The sequence below is a fragment of the Cryptomeria japonica genome, chromosome 4, assembly GCF_030272615.1.
Source record: "Cryptomeria japonica chromosome 4, Sugi_1.0, whole genome shotgun sequence".
Classification (NCBI taxonomy): Eukaryota; Viridiplantae; Streptophyta; class Pinopsida; order Cupressales; family Cupressaceae; genus Cryptomeria; species Cryptomeria japonica.
The window spans coordinates 342,243,518-342,257,558 of record NC_081408.1 but is presented as its reverse complement, the minus strand read 5'-3'; positions in this window follow the sequence as shown (position 1 = coordinate 342,257,558).

The window sequence follows — 14,041 nt, the reverse complement described above, 5'->3', positions numbered from 1 at the left end:
ACTACAATACCCTTTTAAAGGCAATACCCTGTAAAAGTTAATATCAGTGGAGGATTCGAATCCAAGATAATGGATCACTTGGTTAGAGGATTTGAACAACACTAAGCCTATTAAAGCTTACCCGGCTAGGGGATTTAACTATTGTAATGGTTAGAGAACAACAGGGTCTTTGCTGATCTGGTAATAGCATTGCTCTACTTAATCAAATCCTTTTATGCTCCTATCTGCCATCACAACATTCTACAGATACTCCTTTTGGTTTGGTAACAATAACTCACACTTAAAAAATTTGCCAACACACTTTAGAAAAAACTTCATCGACCTTAAATACAAATACAATAGATCGGTAACACAACACAAAACCTAAGATCTCATAGAGATTACAAACATATCGGTTCAAACATGACCGTTAGATTACATAGAAATCAATTGCAAATTGTTCTAGACAACTTGAACCACTCTTGGATCACCGCTCATTGAATCTTGTAACTCATCATGCGGTTTCACTTCATGCTATGCATATGCTCATTCCCAAGATAAAATAGTTATCTCTATGTGCCAAACCACTTTGAAAATCATCACGTTCAACATGCATACATGGCATCTCCATATTTGATCACTGTATTATCATAGAACATCACTACCAATTCTCCAAGCTCCATCAGTTAGGGTTCTGCATATCAACGGGTTAGTGTTATCAGTTGATCACTCTGCTTCAAATACCAATACCAGTTTCCTTCACTGCTTTACTACCAGTTGTAATACAACTCTATTATCGGTTTCTATTGACATCAATGACAACACTATACTTCATCAATGGAATATTCATGCAATGCCAACAATCTCCCCCTTTTTCATTGATGGCAATACAAATATCAATACCACTTGATTGTGATGATGGAGAGTAATGCACATACACGGGTATAGGAATCTTGGTTTATTTTTTTATATACTCTCCTTCAACTTGTCTTCATGTAACTGGCTATCAATCATATAAATCATAAACAGTTCTTGTCTGCCTTTGACAACAATGCCAAAGTTAAAGTAAAACATACAGTGTCATATTTCATTGTTCTGCAACTAGTTGCTCCCCCTGTGGAGTAGCTCGACTCTACACCAATACTTCCTCAAGATTTCCAATAGGCTCTGGGACTGATGTCTTCCACATTTTCTCAATTAACTTTATGTAGGGGTGCAACCCTTAGCTTACCTCTAACAAATTCAAATGTCACCTTAGGTAGAGGTTTAGTAAAGATATCTGCAAGCTATTGTTTTGATGAAACATGCTCCAGTAACACACTTTACTCTACACTTTCTCACTTAGAAAATGATACTTCATCTCAATATGCTTGGTTCTAGCATGCAACATAGGGTTCTCTAAAATGTTTATTGCACTGGTGTTATCATAGAAAAATCTTTACTGGTTCTGATAGCTTCAACTTGAAACCTTCCAAAATGTGTTTCATCCAGATTGCTTATGTACAATTCATGTATGTTGCAACATATTCAACTTCTGTGGTTGATTGGGAGATACAAGTTTGTTTCTTGCTACTCCAAGACACAAGTCTTCCTCCAAGAAAGAATTCTCCTCTAGTTGTAATCTTCTTGTCATCAATATTACATGCCCATTCTACATCTATATAGACTTTCAAATAGAAGTTTCCTGCATATGGATACCATAATCCATAATCAATTGTTCCTTTCAGATATCTAAATATTCTTTTAGTTGCTACCATGTGTATCTCCTTTGGAATTTTCTGAAACCTGGTAACTAATCCAGCTGCATGAGCAATATCCGATCTGTCATGAACAACATAATGTAGTTTCCCTATCATAGATCTGTACTCCTTTTCATCAACTGGTGTAGAATCATGCTCCTTAGACAATTTACAGCCTATAACCATAGGTGTTCCAATTGGTTTACAGTCTCCCATTCCAAAAGTCTTCAATACTTCTTTCACATATTTGGACTGTGTGATAAAAATTCCTTCCTTCATTTGTTGAATTTGCAAACCTATAAAGAATTTTATCTCACCTACTAGAGACATCTCAAATTTAATTTTCATCTCATTAGCAAAGTAATCACACATGTCATCATTACCTCCAAAAATGATATCATCCACAAATACCTCACTTACTAGTATCTTATCTCCTTCTATCTTGAGATATATGTTATTGTCTTCACTGGTTCTATGAAAAACAATCTTCACTAATTGAGAATGTAGTCTTTCATACCATGCCCTAGGTGCTTGCTTCAAACTATAAAGTGCCTTATGTAATTTTCACACCATATCCTTTGCTTCAGTCAAAGCATAACTATCTGGTTGTTCAATGTAGACTTTCCCTTCCAATATTCCATTTAAGAATGTTGACTTCACATCCAACTGATATACCTTGAATCCTCTATATGCTGCAAATGCAAGTAGATTCCTAACACCTTCCAATATTGCAACTGGTGCAAATATCTCACCATAGTCTTCACCTTCTTCTTGTGCATACTCTTTGCATACCAATCTGGCTTTATTTCTGACCACTACTCCATCTTCATTCAGTTTATTTCTGAATACCCATTTTGTACCTATTACATTCTTGTTCTCTGGTCTGGGTACCAATGTCCATGTATTGTTCTTCTCAATCTGGTCAAGTTCTTCTTCTATTTCCTTGATCCAGTGTTCATCTCCAAAGGCTTCCTTTGTTGTTCTAGGCTCGATAGTGGAGATCATACAAGAATTCTCTCTAATCCTTCTTCTGGTTAAAACACCTGCATCTTTATCTCTAATAATATGATCAGGATTATGATTGAGTCTAGCATACCTTGGATTAACATGATCATTGTCTTCAGGTTCTTCTTCTTCTTCTTCACTTTCTTCATCTTTTGCACAATATACCTATTCGGATTGAACTGGGGCTACAATATTTAGTTCACCAGCTTCTGGCTTTATCAGTTCTGGTTCCAAAATCAAAATGTAAGTTTCATCTTCCTCCTTCTCCTTACTGGTTTCTCCTGAATCTTCAAGAAAATCATCCACTTGGATATTAATACTTTCAATTATCTTCTTTGTCCAGTTGCTGTAACATTTGTAGGATTTACTCTTGGTGGAGTAACCAAGAAATATGCCTTCATCACTCTTAGCTTCAAACTTACCAACATAATCACCTCTTTTGATAAAACATCTGCTACCAAAAATATTAAAATAACTAACATTAAGTGATCTACTATACTAGCATTCATAAGGGGTTTTATCCTTACCTCTTTTAACCAATATTTGGTTCATTGTGTAAACAGTTGTGCTGACAGCTTCTCTTCAGAATGTCTTAGCTACACCTCCTAGAATTAGCATAGTCCTTGCAGCTTCAACTATTGACTAATTTTTCCTCTCTACAATACCATTATGTTGTGGTGTCCTAGGTGCGGAAAGTTGTCTCCTAATTCCATTATCTTCACAATATCTAGTGAATTCCTCTAAAGTAAATTCCCCACCTTGATCAGTTCTTAAGCACTTTATCTTCTATCCACTTTCATTTTCAGCTAAGGCCCTGAATGCCTTGAAATTTCTAAAGGCTTATGTTTTGTCCTTCAAGAATGTGACCCACATCATTCTTGAGCAATCATTAGTAAAGATCATGAAATAATGATCACCTTGAATGCTTCTCGTCCTCATTGGTCCACAACGGTCGGTATGAACCAAGTCTAGCAAATGTTCGGCTGAGAAAGATTCACCCTTGAAAGTTGAGGATTTTATCTTTCCTAACTGACATTCCTTGCACAAAGCATTAACTAGTTTGTCCAACTATGGCAAACCTCTTACTGATTTGGACTTATTGACTTTTACAATGTTATCAAAGTTTATATGAAAAAATCTTCGATGACAAAGCCAACAATCATCTACTTTTGCAATTAACTAGCTATTGACTTTAGAATTTAGGTGAAACAAGTTACCTTTTGTCCGTTTGTCAGTTGCGATCAGTTCACCTTTACTTCCATAGATCTTGCATATTTCATTCTTGAATTCCAGTGGATAACCTCTGTCATTGAGTTGAGAAACACTCAAAAGATTGTTTTTCAATCCTTCAACCCAGTAGACATCATCTGCATTGCTCTTATCTTTAAGAGAGATGGTTCGTTTTCCTTTCACCATGCAGGGTGAGTCATTTCCAAATCTCACAATACCTTCATCAAATTCCTTCAAAGTAAGAAACTTATCCGGTCACTAGTCATGTGGTGTGAACAACCACTTCTATTATCCAGTCATCAGAACTATCCATGTGAGAGACTAAAGCCTTCTGATCTGACATCTCTTCCTTAATAGAAACAAATACAATGTCCTCATTTGCATCTTCCTGAGATTCTTCATCTGTAATTCCTCCATCTACAGCAATGAGACAGTTTCTTTAACTTTGTCATTATACTTTCTAAACTTCTCATGTTTCTGCTCATTATCTCCATTTGGACAGTTAGCAGCAATATGTCCAATCTGGTTACATGCAAAACACTTCAATGGTAATTTACCTCTGTACTTACTAGTACCTCTAAGTAACTGCTTGGCCAATAGTGCTTCAAGCACAATCAAACTATCTTCATCATCTACCTCTTTGCTGGATCTAGATTCATGACTGTAGCTCATTTCTCTGCTTTTCCTTACTGGTGGGGTTGAAACTGAGGCTCTAAACACAGATTCTGATTTTTGAATACTTCCATCATAACCATTTAATTCAAAAGCAGTCAGTTTACCAATGATAGAGTAAAGAGTTACCTTTGATTTATCAATAGACTAGAGTTCTTGTATGGCCACAACTCGGCTAGTGTAGACCGGTAGAAGGGTTCTCAACACCTTGCTAACCATAGTGGTATCCTCCATTGTACCTCCAACACTCTTGATTTCACCGACTATCTCTTTGATCCTCTGACCATACTGCTGAATATTTTCACCTTCAGTCATCCGCATATCATCAAATTTACCTCTCAAGCTCTCTTCTTTGGCAATCTTAACATGCTCATCACCGCTATAGATGTCCTCCAATTTATTCCACACTTCATATGCAGTCTCCAATCCATGAACATCAACATACTCTGAATTGGATAAGGAACTAATGATAGCCTCCAATGCTTGATTATTCTCCTATTGCTCCTTCTTTTCATCATCAGACAAAGTCCCACTAGGCAAGTTATATTTATTAACAACATGTTCCCAGTACTGGCTTCCTAGACTCTTGATATAGATTTTCATCTTATCACTCTAGATTATGTAGTTTTCCCTATTGAAATTTGGACTTTCTTTCTTCATCATGTTCTCCTAGATCTTTTCCTCAAGCTATTAGGCTTAAACACAAGAGGACCTGGACAGATCGGATACCATTTGATAATATGATGAAACAATAATGATCTGGTCAACTACTGAGAGAGGGGGGGGGGGGGGGTGAATCAGTAGATAGAAAACAAACTAAACTTTCACCAAACTGAAATCAGACTCAGAAACAACTTGCTAACTTAACCAGTTTAGTCACTATAACTAAAACTACAACTGCACTGTAAGCTTACTAGTTGACTAAAATATCAATGATATAGTGTAACACATCTGGAACTCGGATAGATTTTAACCAAAACATTAAAATACTTTAATAGCATTATTAATAGCTTATTTTACATTACTTATGGTCATCTAAACATGTCTTAGTGGTTTTACCAGTTATACATATTAGCCATATAAAAAACACACAAAAACATTCACCACTTAACACAATGATTTTTCATATGGAAACTCAAATGGGAAAAACCATGGTGGGGATGAATACCCACAAGTATTCTGAACTCTTCTGAAGTCCGCTCTGTTAGGAGCCAAGCCTTGTTAGAAGCTTTACAAAAATGTCATGTTAGCAACAAATTCAGTTAAGGACCACCCAATTAAGGGATTGACTACAATACCCTGTTAAAGGCAATACCCTATAAAAGTTAAGCTCGGTGGAGGATTTGAAATCCAAGCTAATGGATCACCTAGTTAGAGGATTTGAACAACACCAAGCCTATTAAAGCTTACCTGGTTATGGGATTTAACTATTGTAATGGTTAGAGAACAATAGGGTCTTTTCTGATCTAATAGTAGCACTACTCTGTTTAATCAAATCCTTTTATGCTCCTATCTGCCATCACAACATTCTGCAGATACTCCTTCTGGTTCGGTAACAACAACTCACACTTAAAAAATTTGCCAACACACTTTACAAACAACTTCATTGACCTTAAATACAAATACAATAGGTCAGTAACACAACACAAAACCTAAGATCTCATAGAGATTACAAACATATCGATTCAAACATGACCATTAGATTACATAGAAATCAATTGCACCTTGTTCTAGACAACTTGAACTGCTCCTAGATCACCGCTCATTGAATCATGTAACTCATCACACAGTTTCACTTCATTCTATGCATATGCTCATTCCCAAGATAAAACAATTATCTCTACACACCAAACCACTTTGAAACTCATCACATGCAACATGCATACATGGCATCTCCATCTCCGATTAGTGTATGATAATAGAATGTCACTACCTATTCTCCAAGCTCCATCGGTTAGGGTTCTACATATCAATGGGTTAGGGTTACCAGTTGATCACTCTGCTTCAAATACCAATACTGGTTTCCTTCACTTCTTTATTACTGGTTGTAATACAACTTCATTACTGGTTGCTATTGACATCAATGACAACACTATACTTCATTAATGCAATCATCATGCAAAGCCAACACATCTATCCCCCTTCACAACATGACTAACTACATCAATACAAGATTACCTCCTGCTAGTGCAATTCATGGGTTGCAACCTCCAAACACTTCACAACCTTCTCATTCTTCCTACCAAAACATTGGTGGTGGTGGTGGTATCCCATCCTCATCCAACTAAATTCCAGGGTCTAACATGGGTCATTATGTCCCTAATGTCCACAACCAACAACTTGGCCTTCTCAAAGGAAATCCAAGACATGAAGGACCTTATCAAAAATTTCAAGAATGGGACAAAAAAAAGGTGTTACACTTTTGAAGAAATATGTCCTTGTCCTTATGACCCTTCAATCTCAGTTGCACCCTATCCCTCTAGTTTTGAAATGCCCAAATTCAAAAAATATAAGGGCAAAGGTGACCCTAGAGACCATGTCTATGAATTTTATATCGTATGTCAAGAGGTCTCTTACAGTGATATCTATCTTTGAAGACTTTTTCCTAAAAGTCTTATCAGGGTTGCCCTCACTTGGTTTTCCACCATGGCTCCATCAAGTTTCTTCCCAGATCTAGCAAAAATGTTCATCTCCCAGTATGCCTACAATATTGAGAACGATGCTTCTATGATGGACTTATGCAGTACAAAGTAGAGGTCCAGAGTAACCTTCACCAACTTCCTTCAAAGATGGTGTCATCTTATCAAGAATTTCCCTTGGGACATACCAAAATCATATCAAGTTGAATTATTCCAATGCAAATTGGTGCTTGAGTTATCCAAACCCCTGACTTGTCAATGTTTGGATACTTTTGAAGAAATCTCCAGCCTTGGAACGTGTCCTCCTAGAGGAAGGAATGTTAAAACATTATCAAAAGTCCAATCAAGGTTCTTCTTCCTATAATGGCAAGCCTAAGTATTGGTCTAAGAACAAAAATGTTGTCAATAATGAAGTCACTGATGCAAACCACATCCAAATTGTGGCTGCCCTATCCAAACCCACCACCATCAACAACTTTCTCAACACTCAATCCAATCCCCACAATAAAACTCAAACCTAAAACAATGTCATCATCCAAGGTCAACCTCCTTTCTCTAACAATCAATCTCAGCATGAGTATACTCCACTTGTCGAACCCATTAAGGTCATTTTTCAGAAGCTTGTCAAGGTAGGTGTAGTTATCTTTCTGATAACACGCCCTTTTGATGCAAATAAACCCAAACCTCGATGGTATAACGAAAACAAATATTGTGATTACCATTGTTTCATTGGTCATGATACACACAAGTGTATGAAACTTAAGGAACTATATCCAAGACCTAATTGACAAGGGTGACATTGAGGTTGCAACCACCAAACCTAGTAACTTGAATGATAAACTCAAAATGTACCAGGACCATGGTAAGGAAAAAGCTTCATCATCTCATGTTGTCAATTATGACTATACCAATTACGTATCCAACTTTGACTCCTTGGTAGGCTGCAAAGAACCTACCGACACCCATGTTAACACCATCACGATCAAAGGAGTTGACCCCCTTAGAGCCCATCATAGACCTAGATTCCCCATTCAAGGTGTCCCTTCTCCTCAATCTACAAAGCGATCCTCTAAAGAAAAAATAGTCATTCCAGGTGTCACGCCTTCTAATTCATATTCTCAAAATGATTGCAATGTTACAACCTGAAGAGGAAGAGTGACCATCCAGGGAGCTCCTCCTCCTCCCCTACAACCTGCCATGTCATCCACTTTCAATTACGATATCGTTGACCATCTTAGAAAGACACCTGCATAGATCTCTATCCTTGAACTTTTCAAGACACCCCCCGTCCATAAAGAGATCCTTGAACAAACCCTTCTATAATCCCACATCCCAGATAATATCAATGCAGCCCAATTCCAAGCCCTTATAGGTAACCTTGTTGCACAACATCACCTTGTTTTCATAGCCAAGGATACACCATCTGATGATCCATCCCACAATAAGCCCCTCCATATCGAGGCCATTGTCCAAAAGCATAAAATCAAGAGAGTTCTTACAGATGGTGGATATGGCTTAAACCTTTGTACATATAAGTTGATCAAGCAATTGGGAATCTCTGAAGATTTGGTGGATACGTCAAGAAAGATCACAATCAAGGCCTCTGATGATGCAAAAAGAGTTTCCAAAGGCACCATAACTTTGCCTCTTCAAGTGGGCCCTATGGTGGTGGATACGACATGTCAAGTCTTGGACTTTGATCTCCATGTACAACATTCTCCTTGGCCATCCATGGATTCACTCCATTCAAGACATTCCATCCATGTATCACCAATGCCTCAAATTCCCCTTCAATGGTAGAGAGATTACCATTCCCATTGACCTACAACCCTTCCAATATTGCAAACTTCTTGAAGGGAAGCACCCCTACCATTTTCCACTCAACTCACCTATTCTTCCTCCTCCATCTAATCCCTCCAATGTTGCATCCATCCCATCCCAATCTGAGATCAAGGTCAAGATCATTGACAATGGTTGTGTACAGTATACCCTTTAAAATGCCTTTTATGTGGGACAACTCCCACCCTCTCCCAAGTCATATGGAAATCCAAATAAAATCAAGCAGCAAAACAAGCCCACTATGAAGTGCAAGAAAACCACCTTTTAGCAGTGGGGTCCACTTGATGAAGAAAGCCTAGAAACTGATGTCACTTCTTAGCTCTATTGAGAAGAAGAGAAAGCACCAATAGACATACCTAAAGAAATTTATCCTAAAGCATTTGCCATGGTAGACAAGATGGGTTACAAAGGACATGGTCTTGGACCACAAGAACAAGGTAGAAAAGTCCCCATCTCTCCAATCTCTTACAAGTACAATAGGGGCTTGGGTTACTCACCTGTACCTAAGATTACTATCATGGGTGCCATGCCAGACCCTCCTACTAAAGTTGAAGACTCTAACAAAAAAGAATTCCACAAAATACATTTCGAATACCGTGATGGCATATTTGATGATGTTCTCATTAACACTATCACCCCCATTACCCCTTCCACTCTATCTGTGCTCCAACTTGCCCATCCTGAACTTATTGATTGGGATCAACAAGGACAACCCATTCTTGACATTTGTGCTAATGATGATGCCCTATTGGCATTACTTACTATGAAAAACCTCGAAGATCAAAAATTTGTGAAATGCATTCAACTTAACTAGGAAGAATACTTTGGTAGTTAAGTCAATTCCCTCAGTCAAAAAAATGAAAATAATAGGAAAACTCAAAAGTCCCTAGGTGAAGACCTCTCTGAGGCACCTTTGGACACAGAAAAAGTAAAAATAAAGGATGCACCTTCTAGTGAAAACCTAGATCAAGCGCCAGAAGATGGGGGTCTTGACTTGCCTACCATGATTCCCTCGTATCAGAAAAAATCACCCTTGCTCATTGAAGATATCGACACCATCAACATGGGAACATAGGAAAATCCAAAGAACGTGCTTATTGCCAGGTTCCTTGTGGATTAGGAAAAAAAACATTCATGAACTTTCTTCAAGAAACACAAATCAACTTTGTTTGGTCCTATGTTGACATGCTAGGCCTAGATCTGGAGTTAGTAGCGCACAATCTTGCAATCTGACCAAATTCTAAACCTATCAAACATAAGCTATGCAAGATGCATCGACAGGTGGCCCTCTTAGTTAAAGCAGAACTTTAAAAAATATTGGATGTCGGATTCACCAAACCCATAGACTATCTTGAGTGGATTTCAAATATTGTACCAGTCAAAAAACCCTCTAGGGGCATCAGAATTTGTACAGATTTTAGAGACCTTAATAAGGCATGTCTGAAAGATGATTTTCCTTTGCCAAATATTGACATGATAGTTGATCTCACAATAGGACATGAGATTCTCTCCCTAATTGATGGTTTCTCCGGATACAACCAAATCACAATTGTAGAAGAGGATCAACATAAGATGACATTTGCAACTCATTGAGGCACCTTTTGCTATCAAGTTATACCCTTTGGTCTCAAGAAGTTGGGAGCCACCTATCAAAGAGAAATGACCACTATCTTCAATGACCTTTTGCACAATATAATGGAAGATTATGTAGATGATCTCCTATAAAAATCCAAAACTAGATAAGAACAAATCCTAGTCTTAAGGAAGATCTTTGAGAGATTGGAAAAATACAAGCTGCGTCTAAAACCTAAGAAATGTGTCTTTGGGGTTACATTAGGAAAACTCCTGGGATTCATAGTCTCTCACAGAGGAATAGAGGTGGACCCGGCTAAGGTGAAAGAAATTATGGAAATGCCTCCTCCCAAGAAACATAAACTGTTACACAATTTACAAGGCAAACTTCAGTCCATCTGTTGGTTCATTGCACAACTTGCAGATAAGTGTCACCCATTTGCACATCTCTTATGTAAAGAAACTAGATTCAAATGGGATTTCTTATGTTAGAAGGCCTTTAACAAATTAAAATAATATCTATCCTCCCCTCTATTTCTAATGCTACCTATTCCAGGGCAACCTCTCCTTTTGTATATATCATCAACTATAGTGGAATTGGGGGCATTACTGGCACAAACAGATGACAAAGGAAAAGTGCATGCAATTTACTACATCAATCGCACTCTTGTGGGGTATGAGATCAATTATAATCCTATAGAAAGAGTCTGCCTTGCATTGGTTTTCAACACACAAAAATTGCATCACTATATGCTCAACAACAAGACCAAATTGATATAAAAGATTGATCTTTTGAAGTGCTTGTTGTCAAAGACAACCCTCACAGGTTGCACAACAAAATGGGTCATGCTCCTGAGTGAATTTGACATAGAGTATGTAGACTAAAAATAAATCAAAGGATAAGTCATAGCTGACCAATTGGTTGATGCCCCTCTTCAAGGTGATCACCCCCTTGTAACATAGTTTCCTAATAATTCCATTATGACCATCACCACATCCACAAAATGGAAATTATACTTTAATGGCTCTTGCACACAACATGGATCGGGGGAAGGAATATTGTTGATCACACCTCATGGAGACTACATCCCTAAGTCCTACAAGATATCCTTTGCATGCACAAACAACATCGCAAAATATGAAGCCCTTATCACTAGACTTTGCCTTGCTATCTAATGGAAGATCACATAACTGCAAGTCTACAATGATCCCCAACTTGTCATAAAATAAGTTAATGATGAGTACCAAACTAAAGATGACAAGTTACTTCCTTTATTGCGGTATGGTAGAGAATTTAAATCAACACTTCACCTTTATTAAGTTCAGTCAAGTTCCTAGGACCAACAACAGAGCTATCGATGAAATGGCCACAATCGATTCCCTTCTACAGATGCTCGCAAACAATCACAAGTGTGAATTCTTGGTTGAGAAAATATTAGTACTGGTGTATGATGTCCCCAAATCATAAATGGTACGTGTCCTCATTGGTCCTCAATCCCCTTGGTACCAAGAAACCTTTTCCTACCTTCAAGATAACAGTGTAAGTCATTAATTGATTACCTAACAACCACATCATACAACGATCCATATCCTTTCCATTTGAATATTGTGCATCAATCATTCAAGCTTCCACACCATCACCCTTCCCCTTCCACCATAGGCCCCTCCACTCCATATTTCATTTGTGATATGATCGATAATATAGCTTCCCCATTGCACCAATGCACACTCCCTTATCTGTGTAGGTTGATTCCATATTGGTCATCCTCCTTCACCCCTTGCATTCATCTTACTCTTCATGAGATGATGAGCTTTCATTTAGACTATGAATAAGGATCGTTCTAGTAAACTAAGATTTTATCCTAACACATTGAGCTTTCCCCCCATTCCCTGAGCTTTCATTCCAACAAATTGAACTTCTTCTTGACTTGCACATTATCCAAGCATCTATCCAGATGAGCCCAATCAAACATTCATAGCCAGTTTCAAATCCACATTCACATGCACCAACCACCCGCTTCTATTGCCTAATCAGTCCTATTAGTTTCCTTTGCCCATCAGGATGTATCCTTCCCATGTCAGGCACCATCATTATAATCCCAGTCCTACTCTTAGCAAGAGATGTCAGTTGGTTGGGTACATGTCATTTGTGTGGTTTGATCTTTTTGATTTGCATCTTTGTGTCCTATGACTACTCCTATCTAGAGGCCACCTAGATCATTCTATATCTTGGTATGTCTTCGGTTGGTTTATAGTGGGGCATCTTGTATGGTATGACATGTTTGAGGGTCTCTCTTGTATGATCTTTCAATCTTGCATCTATATTATCGTGGTGTTTGTGAGCCTACGTGCATAGAGATACCCATTGTCTGAGAGTCTATTCCATGCCTTGGATTCTCATAAAATCTTGATTCCTATAATTAGTGGTGTAGATCATCCTTGGAAATATTAAACTAGGTATGCTCTCCACATCTACACAACAAAAACACATAACTTGATTCCCTCATCTGTTCACTTGCATTTTCATCCCATCTCCCCTTATCTTGGAGACTCCAATTTATTCACTTTCACCTTTCTTTTCTTTTGTCTAGTCTTATATTATTGTATTATGGTTGGATTATTATTAAAAATAGTGCATTCCATATAGTTGCATTATCATTTTTACATTTCCATTGTAGTTGCATTATATTCAATGTAGTTGCACTTTTCATTTAGCTGCATTATCATTTTAATTACACTTGCATTGTAGTTGCATTTAAAATGCATTTATTATAGTTGCACTTCTGATTGAGTTGCATTATCATTTCAAGTTAGTTGCATCTCCATTACATTTCAATTATATTTGCATAATCATTTCAAATTGCATTCAATTCATCGCATTTCATATCATCACATTAAGGCTAACAAAAAATATATTACTAGCTATATTTCAACTCCAATATAATAAAGACACCCATACCAAGTTGAAATGTAATATGAGCTATGATTTTAAATATAATCAAGACATCTAGATCACCCATTTTCATTTCATACATCATTATAAACATTACATCATACATATTCATGACACCATCACATTACATATCATATAGCATCATACATCTGCTTTTTATAATAAATACTACATATTATCATAAGTTAGGCACAATCATGATATCCCCACACACATCACATAAACCACATGCATCTTGCATCCAAAACATGTCATTATCATAATAATAACCATACATATCATATAGGCATACACATCTTGCATCACAAATATGTTGGAACATATGGATCATCATAATAATAAAATCAAAATCATCATCCATCACACATCCATAATAAAAGTCCATAAATAGTTCATAATAAGGTACATATGCA